This window comes from Macaca fascicularis, chromosome 18 (genome assembly GCF_037993035.2).
Source record: "Macaca fascicularis isolate 582-1 chromosome 18, T2T-MFA8v1.1".
Lineage (NCBI taxonomy): Eukaryota > Metazoa > Chordata > Mammalia > Primates > Cercopithecidae > Macaca > Macaca fascicularis.
In genome coordinates, this window is record NC_088392.1 from 73546399 (window position 1) to 73564754 (window position 18356).

At 37.7% G+C, this 18356-nt stretch overlaps 1 pseudogene; it reads right to left on the reverse strand.

Moving 5' to 3' along the window:
* Positions 1-1637: 1637 nt before the first annotated feature.
* LOC141409033 (peptidyl-prolyl cis-trans isomerase A pseudogene) lies at positions 1638-17036 on the reverse strand (annotated as a pseudogene).
* Between the last annotated feature and the right edge of the window lie 1320 nt (positions 17037-18356).

The following is an 18356-nucleotide window of genomic DNA, read 5'->3' on the forward strand; positions in this document are numbered from 1 at the left end:
TGATGAACATCTATAAGCATTAACACTATTCAGGAAAACATCTCACCAAATGAACTAAATAAGGCACCAGGGACCAATCCCAGAGGATCAGAGATATATGACCTTTCAGACAGATAATTCAAAATAGCTATTTTGAGAAAACTGAATAAATAGCTATTTTGAGGGAACTCAAGAAAATTCAAGATAACACAGAGAAGAAATTCACAATTCATAGAATTAATGATTAGATTTATTAATAAATGATTTATTAATGATTAATTAATGATAGAATTAGTGATTACATTAATTCTATCAGATACATTTAACAAAGAGATTAAAATCATTAAAAAGAATGAAGTAAAAGTAACAACCACCATTACCATGGGTAGTGTTAATTACCGTTGTTAACTAGAAAGACTAAATGATAAACCAATCAAAAACAATGACTACAACGACTTTTCAAGATGTAGACAGTACAATCAGACATAAAGAGAAACAACAAAAAGTTAAAAAGTGGGGGATCAAGTTAAAGTGTACAGTTTTTCTAGTTTTCTTTCTGCATATTTGTTTGTATATGCAATCTGTGTTGTCATCAGTTTAAAATAATAAGTTATAAGATAGTATTTGCAAGGCTCATCATAACCTCAAATCTAAAAACATACAATGGATATGCAAAAAATAAAAAGCAAGAAATTAAAGCATACTACCAGAGAAAATCATCTTCACTAAAAAAGACAAGAAGGAAGGAAAGAAAGAAAGAAGATAAGACCACAAGAGAACCAGAAAACAAATTTTAAACCAGTAGAAATAAGTCCCTAGTAGTCAATAATATTGACTGTAAATGCATTAAATTCTCCAATCAAAAGACATAGAGTGACTGAATGGATTTAAAAAAATAAGATTCAATGATCTGTTGCCAATAAGAAATATAGTTCACTTATAAAGACACACATAGACTGATAAAAGAAATAAAAACAGATATTCTATGCCAATGGAAACCAAAAAAGAGCAGGAGTAGCTATCCTTATTTCAGACAAAATAGATTTCGAGACAAAAACTGTAAGCGACAAGGAGGTCACTTTATAATAATAAAGGAGTCAATTCAGCAAGCAGACATAATGATTGTAAATATATATGCACCAAATACTAAAGCACATGATATATAAAGCAAATATTATTAGAGCTAAAGAGAGAGATAAACCCCAATACAATAATGGCTGGAGACTTCAACACCCCACTTCCAACTTTGGACAGATCTCCCAGACAGCAAATCAACAAAGAAACATCAGACATACTCTATACTATAGACCAAATTTATCTAACAGATATTTTTCAGAACATTTTATCCAGTGGCTACAAAATATACATTCTTTTCCTCAGCACACAGATCATTCTTCAGCACACGGATCATTTTTAAGGATAGATTGTATGTTAGGTAAAAAAAGTCTTTTTTTGTTATTTAGTTTTTACTTCATAATCATAAACTTAACTCTGCAATCCAGCTAGGCATGGAAGGGAACACGAACCCCAAAGGGAACTGCAGTGAGAGCACAAAGATTATAGCATACTGTAAGCAAATGGGGTAGAGGAGTACTCTCCTGAGTTACAGAAGGAATAGTTTGATGGTTAAGATAAAACACAAATCAAACTTATTAGAATTATCCACAGTCAGCAATGGTAATCTTCTTGCTGGTCTAGCCATTCCTGGACCCAAAGTGCTCCATGGCCTCTACAATATCCATGCCTTCTTTCACCTTGCCAAAGACCACATGCTTGCCACCCAACCACTCAGTCTTGGCAGGGCAGATGAAATACTAGGAACCATTTGTGTTGGGTTCAGCATTTGCCATGGACAAGATGCCAGGACCTGTATGCTTTAGGATGAAGTTTTCATCACCAAATTTCTCTCCATAGATGGACTTGCCACCAGTGCCATTATGGTGGGTGAAGTCACCATCTTGACACATAAACTGGAATAATTCTGTGAAAGCAAGAACCCTTATAACCAAATCCTTCCTCTCCAGTGCGGAGAGCATGAAAGCTTTCTGCTGTCTTTGGAAACTTGTCTGCAAACAGCTCAAAGGAAATATAGCCCAAGGGCTTACCGTTGATGGCGATGTCAAAGAACATGGTGGGGTTGACCAGGGCTGAGGTACAGGGCTCTCAGCAGCAGCAACATCTGCAAAGTAAAACAAAAAGTCTTAAAACGTTCCAAAAATTGAAATATCAAGCATTTCCCTGATCACAATGGAATAAAACTAAAAATCAATCAAGAATTTTGGAAACTATACAGACACATGAAAATTAAAATCTATGCTCCTAAATTGATCAGTGGGTCAATGAAGAAATCAAGAAGGAAATAGAACATTTTTTTGAAACAAATAATAATGGAAACACAACATATCAAAACCTATGAATTATAGCAAAAACAGTACTAAGAGAGAAATTTACAGCTGGATGTGCCCACATCAAAAAAAATTAAAACATCAAATAAATAACCTAAGGATGCATCTTAAAGAACTGGAAAAGCAAGAACAAATCAAACTTAAAACTAGGAGAAGAAAAGAAATAATAATGATCAAAACAGAAATATATGACTTTGAAATGAAGAAAACAAGACAAAATATCAATGAAATAAAAAGGTGAATTTTTGAAAAGATAAACAAAATTGACAAATCTTTAGCCAGACTAAGAAAAAAAGAGAGAAGACACAAATAAATAAAATCAAAGATAAAAATAGAGACATTACAACTGATAACAGAAATTCAAAGGATCGTTTGTGGCTACTATGAACAATTATATGCCAATAAATTAGAAAATCTAGAAAAAAATGAGTAAATTCCTAGACACATGCAACTTACCTAGATTGAACGATGAAGAAATCCAAAACCTGAACAGACCAAAGACAAGTAATGAGATCAAAGCCTTAACAAAAAGTCTCCCAGTTAAAAAAAAAAAAAAAAAAGCCCCAAACCCCAATGTCTTCACTGCTGAATTCTACTAAAAGTTTAAAGAACTAATACCAATCCCACTCAAATTGCTCCAAAAACATAGAGGAGGAGGGACTACTTCCAATACTTCCAAACTCATTCTACAATGCCACTATGACCTTGATAACAAAACCAAAGACATATTAAGAAAAGAAAAATATGGGCCAACATCTCTAATGAACATTGATGCAAAAGTCCTCACAAAATACTAGCAAACTAAATTCAACGACACATTAAAAAGACTTTTTTAAAAAGATCATTCATCAGGACAAGTGAGATTTATCCCTGGAATGCAAGGATGGTTCAACATATGCAAACCAAACAATATAATACATCATATCAAAAGAATGAAGAACCAAAACCCCATGATTATTTCAATTGATGCCAAAAGGCATTTGATGAAGTTCAACATTCCTTCATAATAAAAACCCTAAAAAAACTGGGGATAGAAAGAACATACCTCAACATAATAAAAGCTATATAGCTTTTATTCTACAGACCCACGGCTAGAATCATACAGAATGGGGAATAACTGAAAGTCTTTCCTCTAAGATCTGAAACATGACAAAGATAGCCACTTTCACCACTGTTATATAACATAGTACTGGAAGTCCTACTTAGAGTAATCAGACAAGAGAAGGAAATAAAGTACATTCAAATTGGAAAGGAAAAGGTCAAATTATTATTGTTTGCAGGTGATGTGATCAGATATTTAGAAAAATCTAAAGACTCCATCAAAAATCTACTAGAATAAATGAACAAATTCAGTAAAGTTGTAGGATACAAATTCAACATACAAAATTGAGTAGCATTTCTGTATGCCAATGGTGAACAATCTAAAAAAAAGAAATTAAAAAGTGATCCCAATTAAAACAGCACACATAAAATTAAGTACCTGGGAATTAACCAAAGAAGTGAAAGTTCTCTACAATGAAAGCAATAAATCACTGATGAAAGCAATTGAACACGACACAAAACTGGAAAGATATTTCATGTTCATGGATTGGAAGAATCAATACTGTTAAAATGCTCACACTATTCAAAGCAGTCTGCAGATTCAATGCAATTCATACTAAAATACAAAAGACATTCTTCACAGAAACAGAAAAACAATCCTGAAATTTACATGGATTCACAAAAGACCCAGAATAGCCAAACCCCATCTCAAGAAAAAAGAACAAAATTGGAGGAATCATATTACCTGACTTCAAATTTTACTACAGAACTGTAGTAATCATAACAGCATTGTACTGACATAAACACAGACACATAGACAAAGTGAAGAGACAACCCACAGAATGGGAGAAATTATTTGCAAACTACCCATCTGACAAGGGATTAATAACCAGAATATATAAGGAGCTCCACCAACTCTATAGGAAAAAAGAAACTAATAATCCAATTGAAAAATGGACAAAAGATTTGAATAGACATTTCTCAAAAGAAGACATACAAATGACAAACAGGCATATGGAAAGGTGCTTACCATCACTGATCATGAGAGAAATGCAAATCAAAACTATAAGGAGATATCAGCTTACCCCAGTTAAAGTAACTTATATCCAAAAGACGAATGGGGGCAAGGATGTGGAGAAAAGTGAACCCTTGTACAATGTTGATGGGAATGTAAATTAGTACAGCCACTATGGAGGACAGTTTGGAAGTTCCTCAAAATCTAAAGACTGAGCTACCAAAGAATGCAGCTATCCCACCACTTCCCAAAAGAAAGGGAATCAATATATTGAAGAGATACCTGTATTTCCATCTTTGTTTCTACACTGTTCACAATAGCCAAGATTTTGAAGCAATCTAAGTACCCAGCAACAGATGAATGAATGAATAAAATATCTTTTTGTACATATACACAGTGGAGTACTAGTCAGCAATAAAAAAGAATTAGATCCCATCATTTGCAGCAACATGGATGGAACTGAAGATCATTTTGTTAAGTGAAATAAGCCAAGCAGAGAAAGTGAACATCACATGTTCTCACTGATTTGTGGGATTTAAAATTCAAAACAATTGAACTTATAGAGATAGAGAATAAAAGGATGGGGCTACCAGAGGCAAGGAAGGGTAGTTGGGGGTGGTGGTGGGATAGTTGAGCATGGTTAATGGATACCAAAAAAAAGTAGTTAGAAACAATGACTAAGACCTAGTATTTGATAGCAAAACAAGATAACTATAGTCAATAATACTTTAATTTTACATTTCAAAATAACTAAAGGAGTATAATTGGATTGTTTGTCACACAAAGACTAAATGCTTGGGAGGATGGATACCCAATTTTCCATGATGTGACTATTACACATTTAACGCCTGCACCAAAATATCTCATGTACCCCATAAATGTATATACCTGCTAGGTACCACCAAAATTATAAGTAAATAACTTAAACAGAAAGACACATGCTCCAAGTCATGGAATCAACATAGGTGCCATGGTAAACAGGGTAAAGAAAATGTAGTGTCTATATATATATATATGTATATATATGTGTATATATATATATAATGGAATACTATGGAATATTATGCAGCCATAAAAAAGAATGAGTCATTTCCTCTGCAGCAACATAGTTAGAGGACATTATCCTACATTAAATAACACAGAAACTGCAATTCAAATACCACATGTTTTCATTTATAAGTGGAAGGTAAACAATGGTACACAAGTACATAAAAGTGGAAACAATAGAAGCTGGGGACATCAAAAGCAGGGAGAGAGTAATGGAGGCAAGGGTTGAAGAACTCTCTATTGGGTACTATGTTCATTTCTTGAGTGATGGGCTCACTAGAAGCCCAAACCCAGCATTATACAATATACTCATATAACAAATCTGTACATGTACCCCCTGAACCTATAATAATGAATAAATAAATATACATTTTGTAGACACTCCCCATCCCCACAATGAAAACTGCAGCTGATATTAGCTTCTTCTGTTCATTTTCTCCAATTACTTTTTATTGTATGCTTAATCTGTTATTTTGTGAGGGTTGAAAAGAAAAGGAGAAAAACAATTAGATTTTGTTCTTCTCTTACTTAAAACTAACTGATCAAATTAAGACATTGTGTAAATAGAAACAAAGTTTGATTACATTAACACATTTTAATATTTGACAAACTCAATCATTTCCCCTACAGATATGCCACACATGCTTAAGAAATATTTGATACTTAACAGATGAAAGGCATCCTAGGATGTATATGAAGAACTGATCTTTGGAATTTCACAGTTTAGTTTAACAGAAGCTGAGAAATCAGGTAAATCTGAATTCAAATCCCCTATCTGCCTTTTAACTATCTGTATGAGGCTGGAGGAGATATGGTGACTCCTTTGTTTCCTCATCTGGGAAGTGGGTATAGTAACACCTACTTCACATGTCCTTAGGGAAATAAATGAGATTGTGCACATAAAGCACCACACAGTATCCAGACATACTAGCAACTAGATATTAACTGCTTTTCCAATTTCCTTCACAGATTAAAACGTCAGCTGTAAAGAATTAGGTAAGGGGTTGCCAAGAATACCATGCACCAAGCTTCAGAAGTACACATGGTCTTTATCCTTCTGACCTGTAAACATAGAAAGGTACTGATCACCCAGTAGTGATTGTGCAGAGCACAGAGCATCCTCATTGCACTCAGAACACAGAGACTCTGATTGCAGAAACAGCAACTAGCAAAAGCTCTGCTGAAGACACTGTGCCTTCCTAGAGGTAAAGATATCATAGAACTTCCCCTTTCAAATATTATTTTCCAGTTTGTCTGCCCACATTCATGGAAGTGTTTAATCTCACTTTCCTTATGAACTTGGATAAATAATTGATTATGATAGTGAGTGTTTGCTATGCTTACATTCCTCAAAGCAGATTTCATGATGCATACCAGGGTCCTGAGAGACACAGATAGAAGCAAACATCAATTTCTTGTCATACCCTGTATACTTTCATTCATACCTGCACAGAATTTCTCTAATTCACAAGCCAAGGAATAGACCACATGTTGAACTACAGCAATGCATTATGCATTGAACTATAGCAATGCATTATGCGTTTTACACAATTAATATAGTAGTGCCTACCCCAAGAACCTTTTGATGTTGCTGACATGTCCACAATGATTACATTTCTTTCTCCTCCATGTCAGAGGTTATGGCTGTAATTTCCTGCTTTTAGAAAATTATAAATTTTCTTATCTCATACTATGGCAAGATAGTATCTTTTTGAATCCTCCCCAAGCCTTGCCTTTATTTCTCAACACTCCAATATTAACATGAGAATGACCGAGGCACGTGCACATGCCCTCATGCTGGTGTGCAGACCCTTTAGAATCTCTCCATATTCATCTTATATGCTAAAAGAAACCCACACCACTTAATTTACCAGAATCGGTTTAAATATTCTAATGGCTACATGAAGAATCAGTTGTACCAATCTGTAAAAATGTATTTAAAATTTTTAGAATAGCTAAAGCAATTTTTTTAATAGAAGCCAGGTTCCAAAATTAAGGACTCATTGGAATGGTTAATGTATAAATATCAGTAATCTGATAAAAATTCATTTTAAACAGAGGTCTGCTTCTAAGGACTTGGATTTGGAGACAGAAAATTAATCATAAGAAAAAATATTAACTGGAAAATAACATCAAATTTTATGAAATCTGGAAACTTCAGATAATTGCATAGCAAGGTGCCCAAAAACAGAGCTTCTTTTTTTTTTCACTAACCAGCTAGTTGGCCCGAGTACATTGTTTTATCTCTGCAAGTCCTAGTTACCCTGACAACAAAAGAGAAATTATGACATAATTTGCTTCATAAAGTTGCCATGAAGATTGAATGAACTAATGTGTGTTGAACTACTTAAACGACAAGGACAAATGCATTCTTGAATGAGTTTTCCCATGTTTCTCTCCTTCCCAATCCTTTAAAGGAAAAGGGATTTTTCTTTTTTCTTTTCTTTCTTTAACTTTCCTTTCTGTTCATTGCATTTCTTTAACTTACCCTTTAAAGAATTCTAGCATTGCTTACTCCATTCTCAGGCTTTTGTGATATAGATTCAGAATAGTGGTGGGGGCCATTGGGTGGAGAGTAACAATGCCAGAGAGAAATAAAAAAGAAATAGACAAACCCTGCAAAAACCTCAGGGAGAGTGAGAAGCAGTTGTCTGAGAGACATCAGAGCAATGACGTATTGCATATTTTAGGAGAAGAAAAGACTTTTGAGATGTGTTGAGATCTATGTTGCTGTGGGTTCACGATTGAAAACCGTTTAATGATCTTTAAGAAATGCAAATAAATATTGGCATTTCCTTTTAATCACTTTCGCTTGATGGACAGTGCTTCTTTGACTGTGACTCTGTACAGATTCTGAGTCACATGGGACTTCAGCTTAAGTTACCACCACAGTGACAACAATGATGATGGTAACGATGATGATGATGATGATGCATGATCTTCCTGTACACAAGGGTGTGGGGGAGCCATCATTACTAATTTTCCATCGAAACAGGATACTGGTTTTGGTTTTGGTCAAAGTATACGCAAAGGAGATAGCATTAAAAAAAGTTCTGCCTTCTAAATGGCAAATTGATACTATCTCCTTGAGGAATTATAAGCAAAATTGTAAAGTTTGTAAATTTAAGCAATATTTGACACAATAGCTTCTCTAAAGTCCCCAAACTGGACAACAAAAGTCAGTCAGAAATTCCTCAAACTTTTTTTTCCCTTTTTTTTTTTTTTTTTTTTTTTTTTTTTTTTTAGAGACAGAGTCTTGCTGCGTCACCCAGGCTGAAGTGCAGTGGCACGATCTTGGCTCACTGCAAGCTCCACCTCCCGGGTTCATTCCATTCTCCTGCCTCAGCCTCCTGAGTAGCTGGGACTGCAGGCACCCACCACCACACCCAGCTAACTTTTTGTATTTTTTTATTTTATTTTTTTTTTTTTTGAGACGGAGTCTCGCTCTGTCTCCCGGGCTGGAGCGCAGTGGCCGGATCTCAGCTCACTGCAAGCTCCGCCTCCCGGGTTCACGCCATTCTCCTGCCTCAGCCTCCTGTGTAGCTGGGACTACAGGCGCCCGCTACCTCGCCCGGCTAGTTTTTTGTATTTTTTTAGTAGAGACGGGGTTTCACCGTGTTCACCAGGATGGTCTCGATCTCCTGACCTCGTGATCCGCCCGTCTCGGCCTCCCAAAGTGCTGGGATTACAGGCTTGAGCCACCGCGCCCGGCCAACTTTTTGTATTTTTAGTAGAGACGGGGTTTCACCGTGTTAGCCAGGATGGTCTCCATCTCCTGACCTTGAGATCCACCACCTTGGCCTGCCTAAGTGCTGGGATTACAGGCGTGAGCCACTGCGTCCAGCCTCCTCAAACATTTTGATATAAAAGAAACCACACCGGAAGTACAGAATAGGGAAAGCCAAAATCAGATTAAGAACAGCTTGTAGTAATTAACATTTAATAAGAAAAAAACCTTTGGTTTTCCATTTCTACTTCTGTAAAATAATGAAAGGAGTTAAGGATAATACTGTTCCAAGAGGCACTAACATCCCAGAAAGTTGTCTTTGAGATAGAAATGGTGAAGTAAAAAACAGAGCTGAGTAATCCAAGCTCTGAAGGCTTCACCTGAGCTCCAATTAAAGAGAGGTATTCTCAGGCCAGGGGTGGCAGCTCATGCCTGTAATGCCAGCACTTTGGGAGGCCAAGGTGGGTGGATCACCTGAAATCAAGAGTTTGAGACCAGCCTGGCCAATATGACAAAACCCTGTCTCCACCAAAAATACAAAAATTAGCTGGGTGTGGTGGTGGGTGCCTGTAATCCCAGCTACTCAGGAGGCTGAGGCAGGAGAATTGCTTGAACCCATGAGGCAGAGGTTGCAGTGAGCCCATATCGTGCCATTGCACTCCAGCTTGGGCAACAGAGTGAGACTCTGTCCCCTCCACAATCAAAAAAAAAAAAAAAAAAAGAGACCTATTCTCAAAAACTTTATTGATTGAGTATAAAATTACATATGAAATTTTTTAAAAGGAATTCTTCAGTTGAAAAATGTTTTATATTAAATAAGCAGGTCTACTTATTGCTAACTCCTAAATGCCTCCAGATGTAATACATTTTAAATATTGTTCAAAACAATATTTTCCATGTAAAATCTGTACAATTGGCTGGGCGCGGTGGCTCAAGCCTGTAATCCCAGCACTTTGGGAGGCCGAGACAGGCAGATCACAAGGTCAGGAGATCAAGACCATCCTGGCTAAAACGGTGAAACCCCGTCTCTACTAAAAATACAAAAAATGAGCCGGGCGAGGTGGCGGGCACCTGTAGTCCCAGCTACTTGGGAGGCTGAGGCAGGAGAATGGCATAAACCTGGGAGGCAGAGCTTGCAGTGAGCTGAGATCTGGCCACTGCACTCCAGCCTGGGCGACAGAGCAAGACTTCGTCTCAAAAAAAAAAAAACAAAAAAAAACTGTACAATTGTGTTCAACCAGTAATTTATTCTTAATGTTTTCATGATGTAATTTTACTAAACAATAGCATTTTATTAGAAAGGCCATTCTTAATAAATTAAGTATTCAACTCTAGAATTTAAAAAAGCAAAAGCAAAACAAACTCAACAAAATCAATAGATTAAAAAATGAATTACTGTGACAATGGTAAAATCCTAAGCACAGTGACCAATACAGAATAAGCCATCATATACTTTAGCTAAAGAAAAAAATAAAAGATTGATTAATAGTTTAGAAAGCAGAAAATTTATAATAATTAACAAACCAAGAACTGAATAACTGGAGTGTATGAGGTGAAAAGAGGTGGAGTAGGAGACAGTAAAACAGACCAAACAGGCCTGCCAGGTGTGGTGCCACACCTTTGATCCCAGCATTTTGAGAGGCAAAGGTGGAAGGATCACTTGAGCCCAGGTACCCAGGAGGCTGCAGTGAGCTATATTCATGCCAATGTACTCCAGCCTGAGTGAAAGAGCGAGACTTTGTCTCTGGAAAGAAAAAACAAGACAGACCAAACATTATCAAATCTGATTAAGGAAGAAAAAAATCACAACTCAAACAAATATACTAGAAATAAAATAATACACAAGTGATATAAAAGATACACCAAAAAAGTAATCCAGAGATAGTGGTGCTTGCCTACACTCCCAGCCCCTGAGGAGGCTGAGGTGAGAGGATTGCTTGATCCCAGGAGTTTAAGTTCAGCCTGGGCAATGTAGCAAGATGCCATCTCTTGAAAAAAGAAAAAGAAAAAAATACATTGTGTACATTTTTTCAAGTGAGGCTAGATTTTATTCTAATCAGCAAATTTTCTCAATTTCTGTCCTACTAGATTTATTGTTTTCCTTTTTCACATATTAAATTACTTTCCATGATGGGGATAATTTTCAAGTGATTCATTCTGTTTAGAATATATAGCAAACTTTTTCTAAAAAAAAAGATTCTTGTCCCACACTGGTTTACTTGTATGTTCTTTCAAGATTTCAGAAGAAAGATAATTTCCATACTGTATAAGCTACTCAAAGGATATTTAAAATTATGTCATGCCAACACAACCAGCAGTTAGAAGAAAAAATGTCTCAGTGATTAAGGAGTATTTGGGCAGATCATTTTATTTCTTTCTTTGAACTCCTTGGATTTACAATTTTAAAAATCATATGCATCCACTAGCATTTTCTCAGTTCTGCCATTAAGAAAATTACCCATTTTAACCAAATAGAAATTAATGTTCACTCTGGCCCTGCTCATGCCAGATCTCAGTGGTATCACTTCCATCAAACAATAAATTGCTGCTGAGGCTGCCTGGCCTTATGACATGGTGGTTGTGACAGAGCACAGGTCACGATGGGGAGCTCTAGGTCTATGGTCACTAGTCCCAAAGTCAGGCACTCCTTATTCACATCTAGGATGGTCAAATAGCACTCCTATTTGAACTGTTTAGTAAGTGTAACTCTCTGATGCAAATGACGTGGATTGCTGTAGAACTATACGTGTCCTCATCATTATTCTCCTATTTGGCATTTTCTATGAACTCCATACAATGTCTTTTTCCCACCAAAGACACCTCTAATGCTGGATCTTATTGTGTCCCGAATTGGTTGCTTGCAGTGGGTTCTTGGTCTCATGGACTTCAAGAATGAAGTCACAGACCCTCTCAGTATTACAGCTCTTCAAGACGGTGTGTCCAGAGTTTGTTCCTTCAGATTCTCAGATGTGTCTGGAGTTTTTTCCTTCCAGTGGGTTCGTGTTTCACAGACTTCAGGAATGAAGCCGCAGACCTTCGCAGTGAGTGTTACACCTCTTAAAGGTGGTGCCTCTGGAGTTGTTTGTTCCTCCTGGTGGGTTTGTGGTCTAGATGACTGAAGCCACAGACCTTCGCAGTAAGTGTTACAGCTCTTAAAGGTAGTGCAGACCCAGAGTGAGCAGCAGCAAGATTTATTGCAAAGAGTGAGAGAACAAAGCTTCCACAGTGTGTAACGGGACCCAAGTCAGTGGCTGCAGCTGGCTCAGGTGGCTAGTTTTTATTACCTTATTTGGCCCCACCAATATCCTCCTGATTGGTCCATTTTATAGAGTGCTGATTGGTGCATTTACAATCCTTTAGCTAGACACAGAGCACTGATTGGTGTGTTTTTACAGAGTGCTGATTGGTGCATTTACAATCCTTTAGCTAGACACAGAGCGCTGATTGGTGCGTTTTTACAGAGTGCTGATTGGTGCATTTACAATCCTCTAGCTAGACAGAAAACTTCTCCAAGTCACCACTGGACCCAGAAGCTCAGCTGACTTCACCTCTCAAATATCACCCAAGTAGTACCATTACCAGTGTTGCAGCCTGGACCTGACACAGACTTCTTTTCTGCTGTAGACATTACTAAAGCTGGAAGCCTTCCTTTTAACTTACTACATGACTTAAAGCTATATTTCCAAGTATTGAACAATAAGCTACCCCCAAAATGGAAAACAACAACAACAACAACAACAACAAACTCCATCAGGGCCAGGTGCAGTGGCTCACGCCTGTAATCCCAGCACTTTGGGAGGCTGAGGCAGGTGGATCATGAGGTCAGGAGATCAAGACCATCCTGGCTAACATGGTGAAACCCCATCTCTACTAAAAACACAAAAACAAAATTAGCGGGGCATGGTGGTGGGCACCTGTAGTCCCAGCTACTCAGGAGGCTGAGGTGAAAGAATGGTGTAAACCTGGGAGGTGGAGCTTGCAGTGAGCTGAGATCATGCCACTGCACTCCAGCCTGGGTAACAGAGCAAGACACCATCTCAAAACAAACAAACAAACAAAAACTCCATCAGTCCATTTTAGTGGTGGAAAGTACAAAATGCAATAATTTGTCTTTTATTCTGTAAGGGTATTTCCTGCTGTGCTTCAGACCACTGGACTCCTAACAATTTCAGTGATGTATTGAGCCCCTAAATCTTTATTAGGTTTATTCCCCACTCTATGGAAAGCATGTACATATAATTAAGAAAAGGAAGAAAAATAAAAATAAAAAGCCTGATGAAATAAGTTATATGATCACTTTTCTTCTATGTCCATATGATATTCCAGAATTAATACAAGAACAAATGAATGAATGAAGGAATGATTGCTTCTTATTTATCTGTGCCTGAAGAAAACTTAGCTATCAACCATCCTACACTCTTCATAAAAATGAATTTTTTAAGAAACCAATCAGGATTAATTTAGCAAATCCAAATGAATAAGATGCTAGAAAATGTTGCTGTTTTTCAATATATGCCACTCTTCTACACCTCAAGTATGTAATTAGAAAACCAACTCCTGGTTAATTCGGATATACCAAATCAACATATGGAGAGAAATCACTGTGCAATTATATTAAAAACAGATTAAAACATTCGGAATGAATCCATCTTTTTGTTATTACTGTTTTCAACATCTTTTAGAGCAGGCTCTGCTAATAGTCCTTGCTTTTAGCCTTCCATTATTTTACCTTCAGATTGAAAGTATGTTCTTTTTGTGAAAATTATTTGATGTTCAGAAGAATCAAAACACTTTGTGATATGATTTTGAAACCCTCTCGAGATCTTCTATGCCACTTTAAGGCAATTCTTCCTATCAATAGGTATTTGAAATCTCTCCCATGCAAAGTATTATTTTCCTTAGTTCATGAATCCAACCTGCAAGTTTAAAAATAGGTTGCACATGTGAAAAATTCCAAGTAAAATCCCCTGATAGAAAGTAACGTGATAAAATAGAAAGACTCAAGACTCTAGTCATTTTTGATGCCTTCATAGACCATGATCTGGAGCAGCATAGTTAACTCTTTCAATACTTTATTGTACAAAGAAAAGATAAACAATCACTCGAATCTACCAACTTAGCATGATAAATAAGATTGTCAGAAGAAATGTTTGTCAACATCAAATGCGTAACTCAAAAGATGGCCTAAAAATTCATAATTTCTAGTGTTCTTTTTGTCAAGCCAAGCATGATTCTTTGGTCTTACATGTCCCAAAGGATCATAGTATCATTTATTTGCTCATGTAACTACTAAGGGCTTTAGTGGCATGCAGCTCCAAGCTAATTACCAGTAATTTTCATGGATTTGTATTTTTCCCTCAGAAATCCAGCCTGGGTATGATGAAGAAGGAGGAAATGTTTTTTGCTCAACCTAAATGTTAGCTTTTAGTCATAGTCTAGTCTAAATGTTGTGCTTCTAGCAAAAAACATCACCAGGTCGCTTCTCAACAGTATATCCCTATTACTGCCTCCCTTACCAAATTCCATGAATTAAGATTAATTAGTGTAAAAACCTCCTGTTTGAGGGTATTAAGTATAGGGGCTATTCACTCATTAATGTTAAAAAGCACTAAGCTAATTCAGGCTCAATACTTGGGAGTTTTTATTGACGTGAAAAGAAGTAGGAAAATTCATCATGGAGAACCAATTACTTTGAGAGGGAGGAGTAGACCAGAATGGTGTTGAAAGATTTGAGCACATGGAGGACACTGAGTGCCTAGAGGATGTGGTGGGGTATGGAAATGGAAGGGAAAAAAAGAGAGGGCTGGCTTGCCAATTAAGTGCCCCCATATTAATTTTTAGGCAATCTCACTGGAGGTTTATCTTACCAACCTTGTTAGAGTAGGTAGACAGACAAACATGAGTAAGAAAGGCAGTCTCAGAGGAAGCAAGCTCTGGAAACCTTGCTCCACTAGCAATCAGAAGAAAACAATGTCCACATCTGGACTTGTGGTTAAGATTATCCAGCCCTAGCAGGAAATGACTTCAGTAGGGACTTTCCTCAGTAGCAAGCATGTGCACTTTGATTTGGCTCACCCTAACAGTAACCTTTTGCTCATTAAAATAGTAAAGACCACACCCCTGGGTGAAGATTTAAAATGCTAGTGATACAACTGACATATGTACTGGCATGTACAGCCACAGCACATGCACATCTCAGGGATCACCCAAAACATGCTTGCCAGTAACATCCCTTCGTGCCCCTTTCATGAATAATCACATAAAACTCCCACAAAGGAGCTCCCACAGTGCCAGTTTGGGCTGTCTTATTCTCAAGCAGCCCACTGTGACCCAGATATCGGGGGTCCTGTCATTTTAAATAAACTTTACTACTGCTTAACTATCATTGCATGTCTCTTGATTGAATTCTTTCCTCTGACGAGATAAGAACCTAGGACCCCACACTTCCTGGTCACAATTTCTCACTACAGTAATTCGAATTTGCTTAAAAAACTGCAATATTCTGCTTGCCATAATTAGTTCTATCCCTCCCAGTCCCATACAGTCTAATTCCAATCCTGTAGTATTCCTTCAGTTCCTTCCTACTCAGCAATAAAAATGAGAAAGGAGAAAATAGAGAAAAGAAAGACAAAAGCTAGTAGTGCCAGTTGCCTGCTGACAAAGGAAAAAGCCAGATTCCTGCCTTTGCGATCCACTATTTCTTGCTCTGTTCCATGAAGAATTCTCCTACTCAAGTCAGCAGCTTGAAACTATTCTCCATAAATGAGTTGGATCTCCAGGATTTGCATAATTCAGAATAAAGTCACTTATTCTTTTTCAAGTATGGAGAGCTCATTATAAAGTAAAATCAGTCTTATACAGAAAAACAGAATGGCCACTGACAGAAGATGATAAAAGATGAGTGAAGTTGCAAGGTCAGTGCCTCTGTCTGTCACTCAGACTCCAGGCAGCAGACAGAAACCACATAGTAATCTGAGCAAGAAAAGTTTAACATAGAATTATTAGCACGGAATTGGAATAATGGAAAATTGGCTATGAGAGTTAACGAGGATTCTTAAGAACACAAGAGCAACAGATATAAGGGAAAACCAATGTCCTTAAGACGAGGGAACTCACAGTGGGGCCCCTCCAAGCCTGAAATGCATACCTCTCTGAATACTGGGAAGTCCTTAAGGACCTCACCAGTGTTTCTTGCCGAAAATCTGCCCTCTAGGGTGCCAAGAGGATCTGTTGGCCACTGAACGCTTCTGGAATCATGCCCTGTAGGAGCCCAGTGCAAGAAAAATCCCTAACCCTGATAACTCTGCAGGATACCAGAGCTGGAGAAAGCTGTGCTATTGCAAAAGTTACGTACCCTGAAGGATCCCAGGGTTAGAGAAAACCACGCTGCTACGACAGCTGATCTCTGGAGAAAGCATCTGTGGGAGACCAGCACTAGAGAAAGTGCACAGAGGTTAAGGCTGGCAGGTGAATGTACGAAGGGCATCAGGGAGTGAAAAGCCCAGTTACCAGCAAGGCATCATTGGGAGGTCTTGGGTGCATGGTGTTCATGTAAGGTGGTTACCAGGTTAGAGTCAAATTGGGACTTTTCAAAATGACTGTGCAGTCTGGGTACATAGCAAGAGTAGAGCATGACTGAATGCAACCCCATCCCAGTATACACACACATACTGCCGATAAATCCATGTAAAATTAGCACACCACCACCAGCAGCAGCAGCAGCAGCAGCTGTGGAACTAGGAAGCCCTCTTTCTCCAATCTCCCTCCAGCTCCCTCTACTGGCAAAGCTTGATATTTTACTTGCTGCAAAGAAATGCTTCATTACAGTGGAGAATGTAATTGAAGGGTAAGGTGGAGTAGAAGCAAAAAATTGGCAACTGTCGTATGGCTAGTAAAGTATCATAAATTTCGGCCATGGGCAGTGGCTTACGCCTGTAATTCCAGCACTTTGGGAGGCCGAGGCGGGTGGATTACCTGAGGTCAGGAGTCCGAGACCAACCTAGCCAACATGGTGAAACCCCGTCTCTACTAAAAATACAAAAATTAGCCAGGCATGGTGGCACACGCCTGTAATCCCAGCTACTCGGGAGGCTGAGGCAGGAGAACTGCTTGAGCCTGGGAGACAGACGTTGCAGTAAGCTGAGATCGTGCCACTGCATTCCAGCCTGGCTGACAGAGTGAGACTCTGTCTCAAAAAAAAAAAAAAAAAAGGCGTCACAAATTTCAATCAATGCACAAATAATAAATAATTACAACAAAATCAATCACAGAGTCCTGAGCTGACTTGGAAATCCCAAATTAAGATACAATGTTGGATAGGTAGTAACTAATATTAGCTTCACTTTCATTACTTGCAAAATATGTGTTACTCACCTCAATTCACCAATTGAATTTAGCAAATAAAAATGGAAAAATTAAAACCTCTCATCGTTGGTGACTACCCCCAAAAGCTTTCTTTCTCAGCTATTCAATCCTCATAGTCTAAAGACTGAAGCATTTGATTCTTCTCACTCTATAACTGTCTTACTCCTTGCTTTCATGGAATCACCATAATTATCTTAATTTCTGCTGCCAAAAATTTAAAAACTTAGAATCTAACATCATGATTTTTATAATCTGGTGCATGTTTCTATCTCTATTGTTACTACTCTAATACACTGTATAATATTGTCACAGTTTAATCTACCTAATATACTTTTTGTTACATCAAGTTTTATTTTAAAAACTAACCATCTTATGTTTGATCAAATTAAACTTTCTTAGACTTGCATAAAATGTCCTACATTCAGCTGCCTCAGATGACTTTTTCCAAGCTATTCCATTAGATAGCCTTTGGGTTTGTATGACCAAGAGGCATCTGTCTATAGGGCAGTGGTTTTTTACTCCTTCTGGCATTGTCACCTTGTCTCCTAAAGCAAGAAACTGATGTCCCGCCCCCCACCACCACCCAAGAAAAGAATAGTCTCTATCAACTGTCTCATTTATCTTTTTGGTGCTGTTTTTTAAAAGGACCTGAAAACACTTGGTTCAGTACCTTCTAGTTGCTCTTGTGTGGGAAGAGTGCACTCAGGATGCATACATTCTCTGCTCCTCCAGACAGTAAGTTTATAGAGGGGTACAATTTCTTTTCTGGTGGGTATAT